Below are 7,414 nucleotides of genomic sequence, written 5' to 3' on the forward strand. Positions count from 1 at the left end.
AAAGAAGTCAAAGGGATACAAATAGGAAAGGAAGAAGTCAAAATATCGCTATTTGCAGATGATATGATAGTATACTTAAGTGACCCCCAAACTTCCACCAGAGAACTCCTAAACCTGATAAACAACTTCAGCAAAGTGGCTGGTTATAAAATCAACTCAAACAAATCAGTAGCCTTCCTCTACATGAAAGATAAACAGACTGAAAAAGAAATTAGGGAAATGACACCCTTCACAATAGTTGCAAATAATATAAAATACCTTGGTGTGAATCTAACCAAGCAAGTGAAAGACCTGTATGACAAGAACTTCAAGTCTCTGAAGAAAGAAATTGAAGAAGATCTCAGAAGATGGAAAGATCTCCCATGCTCATGGATTGGCAGGATTAATATAATAAAAGTGGCCATCTTGCCAAAAGCAATCTACAGATTCAATGCAATCCCCATTAAAATCCCAACTCAATTCTTCACAGAGTTAGAAAAGGAAATTCTCAAATTCATATGGAATAACAAAAAACCTAGGATAGCGAAAACTATTCTCAACAATAAAAGAACTTCTGGAGGAATTACCATCCCTGACCTCAAGCTGTACTACAGAGCAATAGTGATAAAAACTACCTGGTATTGGTACAGAGACAGGCAGGAAGATCAATGGAATAGAATTGAAGACCCAGAAATGAACCCACACTCCTATGGTCACTTGATCTTTGACAAAGGAGCTAAAACTGTCCAGTGGAAAAAGGACAGCATTTTCAACAAATGGTGCTGGTTCAACTGGAGGACAACATGTAGAAGAATGAAAATTGATCCATTCTTATCCCCTTGTACAAAGCTCAAATCTAAGTGGATAAAGGACCTCCACATAAAACCAGATACACTGAAACTAATAGAAGAGAAGGTGGGGAAAAGCCTCGAATACTTGGGCACAGGGGAAAAGTTCCTGAACAGAACTCCAATGGCATATGCTCTAAGATCGAGAATTGACAAATGGGACTTCATAAAATTGCAAAGTTTCTGTAAGGCAAAGGACACTGTCAATAGGACAAAACGACAACCAACAAATTGGGAAAAGATCTTTACCAATCCTTCATCTGATAGAGGGCTAATATCCAATATATACAAAGAACTCAAGAAATTAGACTCCAGGCAACCAAATTACCCTATTAAAAAATGGGGTATAGAGCTTAACAAAGAATTTTCAACAGAAGAAACTCGAATGGCCGAGAAGCACCTAAAGAAATGCTCGGCATCCTTAGTCGTCAGGGAAATGCAAATCAAAACAACCCTGAGATTCCATCTCACACCAGTCAGAATGGCTAAGATTAAAAACTCAGGTGATAGTAGATGCTGGCGAGGGTGTGGAGAAAGAGGAACACTCCTCCATTGTTGGTGGGACTGCAAGATGGTGCAACCACTTTGGAAATCAGTGTGGCGGTTCCTCAGAAAATTGGACATAGCATTACCCGAGGATCCAGCTATACCACTCCTAGGCATATACCCAGAAGGTGCTCGAACATATAATAAGGACATATGCTCAACTATGTTCATAGCAGCCTTATTTATAATAGCCAGGAGCTGGAAAGAACCCAGATGTCCTTCAACTGAGGAATGGATTAAAAAAATGTGGTATATTTACACAATGGAGTATTACTCAGCTATTAAAAACAATGAATTTGAGAGGTTCCTAGGTAAATGGATGGAACTAGAAATTATCATACTGAGTGAGGTAAGCCAATCACAAAAGAACACACATGGTATTCACTCACTGATTATTGGATATTAGCCCAGAACCTTAAAATGCCCAAGATGCAACTCACAGGCCACATGAAGTCCATAAAGAATGAAGACCAAGTGGGGGTGATTCGGTCCTTCTTAGAAGGAGCAACAAAATACTCAAGGGAGCAAATATGGAGACAAAGCGAGGGACAAAAACTGAAGGAGGGGCCGTCTGAAGACCTTTCCACCTGAGTATCCATCCCATGTGCAGTCACCAAAGGTAGATGCTGATGTGGAAGTCAGGAAGTGCATGCTGATAAGAGCCTGATATGGATGTCTCCTCAGAGGTCTTCAAGAGTCTGACATATTCAGAGGCAGATGCTCACAACTAGCCATTGAAGTGATTATGGGGTTCTCAATGGAGGAGTTAGAGTGAAGACTGAAGGAGCTGAAAGGATTTGTGGCCCCATGAGGAGAGCAACAATACCAACCAACCACAGCTCCCAGGGTCTAAACCACCAGCCTGGGAGCACTTATGGAGGGATCCAGGGCCTTAGCTGAATATATAAGAGTGGAGGGCCCTGCTGGGCACAGGTGGAAGATGAGATCCTTGACCTCATGAAGGCTGGACGCCCCAGGGGGTGGGAGTTTTGAGGGTGGGGAGGTGGGAGTGGGGGGGTAGATAGAGGTTACATCCACAAAGAAGAAGGAGGAGGTGTGAGGGGATTGGGGGTTCCTGGGTGGGTGGGGGATGGGGTAAGGGGACAACATATGAAATGTAAATAAAACATCCAATAAAAAAATTAAAAAAAAAAAAAAGAAATATGTAGTAAGGTTAGCTTGAACTAAAAGCAAAATAAGTGTCATTTAACTAAAGTTTTATTAAATACAAAACATATATAAATCCTTTAAATTATGATGTTACACAGTTAAGGACAAAAATTTAAACTTCTTTTCCAAATGTAAATTATGAAATTATGAATGTTCTGATTTACTTATCTCCTATTTTGAGATCTCCTATTGTGATTGGGTACAATGACATCTGTTTCACAAATGGGGAGTATATGAGTCCTTAAAATCATTGAGACAGTTTGGACATCTCATTCAAATGAAAAGATTCTAATTTTGGATGTTCCTAAAAAAAAAAAAAAAAACTTGAAATACATACTTTGAAAAGTAGCCAAATAATTGATGTTACTACTCTCTTGTCCAGCCTCTTTGAACATCAAAAAAATGCCTTAAATATTTTATCAATTAAACTATAGATCATAATGTAGGACATTAATTTCTTTTATTTTGTTTGAATAAGTCTGAATCTCCTACTTAATAAGATTTGTTTTATTTAACAGAAAGTTTGGTTCTTAGTATGGAAGGGTTGCAAATACTTTTCATTATAGTTCTACTTTTATGTATGATGTCATATATGACTGTTTGCTTGTGTTAGGATGGAGGAAAATTGATAAAATGTAAACTATTGTTTTAAAAGAAACTGCCTCTGAAAAGTTTGGGATGTTTCCCATAGTCCAAGTTGGACTGTATCTCTTAAAGTATTGGACCTTGAACTTCTGGTCCACCTACTCCTGTGTCCTGAATGCTATGATTACATCATTGTCTCACTCAGAATATGCAGGACTGGGGATCAAAACTAAGGACTTAGGAATGCTTGCCAGGTACAAAAGTGATGGAATTACAAAATCCAGCCCTGTTTGTTTCCCTATTAATAATTATTGATGGCTTTAGTAATATTAAAAAAGCCATTAACATTTCTATAATTTCTCATGTTTCACTTATATTGTCTTGAAGTCTTTGAAAAATTATATGGCTTTTGTTAAGTAACCTCCTATCAGTAGTTAATTTTGAAGAATGTGACAAAGCTTTGGCAAAATATTTAGTGATTCAATTATCCTGAATCAAAATTCTATTATTCTATTATTAAGTGTTATTATACTATTATATGAGTGCAGAATGTTAAATGAGAGTGTTATATGGTGCTTTGAATGAAAATGATCCCTATAGACTCCTGTATTTTAATGCTTGGTCCTTATAGTACTTGTGAGAAATTAGGAAATGTGTTCTTATTTGAGTAGATGTGGCTTATTGGAAGAGTTCATACTGGATTTGTATATGGATTCTTATAAATATTATCAATACTTTACTTATCTTCTTAGTTATTGTTCTAAATGTATGAAGAGACATCCTACCGAAAGCAATTCTTTCATAAGAAAGCAAATAAATGGATTTAGTTTGTTTCAGAGCGTTAGTCCATGATCATCATGGAGAAAAGCAGGTAAGATTGGTCCAAGAGCAATAGCTGACAGTTTAACATCCTGATTAAAAGGCAGCATGAGAATTGAGATGGAAGAAGAGAAAGAGGAGGACAAAGAGAGAGAGTACCAATGAGTGACAGAGAGACTGAAAAAATAAAGAGAGAGTGGGTCTGGTGTGGGCTTTTGAAACCTCAGTGTCCACCCACTCTCAGTGGTCTACCTCCTCAAACAATTGCCAATGTGTACTTCAATTCACAGGTTATAGGTCTGCCTTCTTTCTGGAAGTTCTGCTGCCACCCTGAGCAACCAGATGAGATACTTAAATCTCAAGCTCCTGTCTGCTGGGCCTGCTACAAGCCCAGCAACCATGCCTTTTGCCCAGTCCTTTTTGAGCTCCATCTTCCTGTTGATACTTCTACCTACAACCTCAGACCTGCACTCCACTCCCCAGGTCACAGTTCTGCCAACCATCTGGAACGCCTCCTGCTAACTGGGACATCCAGTCCTAGGGGGTGGTTACTACCAGGGAATACCAGGCCAGCCAACACCAGAGACAAACAGATGGCTAAAGGGAATTTCAAAAATATAACCAACAAAAGCCTTTCCAGGGAAAAGACATTGGGACAGGTATGGCCCTCATGCCTCACTGGACAACAACAGGGGGACCAGAGCCATTACAAGGTCCCCTTCAATTACTGGAGGTCAGGCCTCTATCCCCACCTTAGCAAGATTAGAATCGCCACAGCCCTTCTATACTTAGAGAAGGGAGGAGACATCAGGGACATCCCTGCTTACACACTGAAGGCCTAAAATCAGCCATAGGCCTAAAATCAGCAATAGGCCTGTCATACATGTATACTAACACCAAGTCTTGGGTCTCTGTGGAAAAACATTGAGACAGATGGCTATAAGCTATTGTAAACAGGCAGCTTTTGTGGAAATTTACCAGCCTGAATAGTCATAGACCTTGTAAATAGGTAGCCTTGGCAGACAATACCAACTTAGATAAGGACAAATGAATCATAGGCAGAGTCATAGTGATATGTTCCCTGAACCTTCACCCAGCCAATACCCTGTTCTGAAAGTTATCTGTATTCCTCCTGAACACCCACACTCCAGTGTCATCTTCTTCCCCATGTCCTGCCTTTCTGGCTTATAACCCCTGTGTGAATGAATTACGATTTGAAAAAAAATATAAATTATTAAAGAAAAAAAACAAAAAACAAAAGCCAGTGGCAAAATCAGAATGCAGCTCTCTAATGACAACAGGCCTTCTTTATTCTAATACAATTGAAAAGCGAGATTATGACTTTAAATCGCTAATGAAGATGATAGAAGCTATTTAAGAGGAAATAAGAAATCACTTAAAGAAATACAGGAAAATACAATCAAACAGATGAAGAAAATGAATAAAACTGATCAAGACCTGAAACTAGAAATAAAAGCAATAAGGAAAAGACAAAGGGAGAAAATCCTAGAGATAGAAAACATAGGAAAGTGAAGAGAAACTACATACACAAGCATCACCAATGGAATACAATAAATGGAAGAGAGAATCTCAGCCAAAAAAAGATACAATAGAAAATATTGATACATTGGTCAAAGAAAATGCCAAATCAAAAAGTTTCTAATTAAAAATATCCAGGAAATATAAGACATTATTAAAAGACCTAAGAATAATAGGAACAGAAGAGGGAAGAGGAAGAAAATTCCCAGCTAATAGGCTCGGAAATTATTTTCAACAAAATCAGTGAAGAAAATGTCCCTAACCTAGAAGAAGCAATGGCTCTATAAACATATAGGAAGACTACAGAATACCAAATGGATTGAACCAGAAAAGAAAATTCTCTCACCACATAACAATCAAAACACTAAATCTACAGAAAAAAATGAAAAAAAAAAATAGAAACTGCCAGGGAAAAAGGCCAAACCTTTTCCTGATATACCTATAAAGGTTGATCTACCAGGATTACACCTGAATTCTCAATAGAGACTTCAAAATCCAGAAAGGCCTGAACCCTAAGAGACTACACATATCGAAGAAGACTATTATACTCAGCAAAACTTTCAATCAGTACAGATGGAGAAACCAAGATATTCTGTCTACTAATCCAGCCGATGAAGAATTCCAACACAAAGATACTACACACAAGAAAACATAAGAAATTAATCATTTCATAGCAACATCAAAAGAAGAGAAACACATACACACATACATACACACACTATACCATCTCCAACATCAAAATAACAGGAACTAATTATCACTGGTCATTAATACCATTCAGTATCCATGTACTCAATTCACCAATAGCAAAGACAGGGAGCACAGTAACGTGAGGGAAAGTGAAACTTATCTCAGCAATGAAAATAGACATTACCTGAGACCAAAAGACTGGAAAAAGGTTTTCTAAGCAAAAGTTCCAAAAAACATGCTGGAGTAGCCATTCTAATATCTAATAAAAGAGATTTTCAATCAAAACTAATCAAAAGAGATGGGAAAGGACATTTAATAGTCATCAATGGAAAAATACAGCTAAGTGACTTCTAAATTCTGAACATGCATTTCTAAAAGGCAAGGGTGCCACTTTCGTAAAGAACCATTACTTAAGCTTGAATCACACATCAAACTCCACAAAGTAATTGTGGAGAACTTCAACACCCACTTGTGGGACTACGTAAGGGTATTTTGGGTCATGGTTGGGCATGTGCCTAGAACCCCGAGACTCTGCATGAGAACTGGCAGAAGTTTGGTGCGCCCCCAGAACCCAGGGTCCTGAAAAGCATTCTAGTCTCAATAGAATTACATTGTTCAGTCACGTAGGCCAGCCATTACAGCCCCTCCCAAAGTGCACAAGTAAAGGGCGTGACTAGAGGCCGCAGGCCCTAGGGATTGACATACTAACGAAGGCCAGAGGGTAGAGCAAATTAAGCATGCCTTCCCAGATTCTTCCCCTTTCTCCCTCCCTATTTAACTAGGGACTGGCCTGAGTTTTACAGGGGTACAACCAGATCCATCTACCATCCGACATGACAATAAACCCTTTTGGAACCAAGGACTTCCTTGTGTCATTGGGGCCTGCCGCTGCCAAAGCTTCCAGCTGCTAGAACATTAGACGTTCCTCCTACATGTGGGACCCGCAGCATGGAAACCCACTGGGACTCCACAACTGTGGCCAATATGTTTCCCCACACCCACTCTGAACAATGGACAAGTCATTGAAAAAGAAACGAAAAGGAGAAATAATAAAGCTAATAGATGTTATAAACCAAATAGACCGAACAGATAACTACAGAAGTTTCACCCAAACACAAAATAATGTATCTTCTCAACACTTCCAAAATTGACCTTATGATTTGGCAAAAAGCAAACCTCAACAGATACAAGAAGATTGAAATAACCCACTGCATCTCATTAGAACACCATGGATTAAG

The sequence above is a fragment of the Grammomys surdaster genome, unplaced genomic scaffold (assembly GCF_004785775.1).
Source record: "Grammomys surdaster isolate TR1022 unplaced genomic scaffold, NIH_TR_1.0 126124, whole genome shotgun sequence".
Classification (NCBI taxonomy): Eukaryota; Metazoa; Chordata; class Mammalia; order Rodentia; family Muridae; genus Grammomys; species Grammomys surdaster.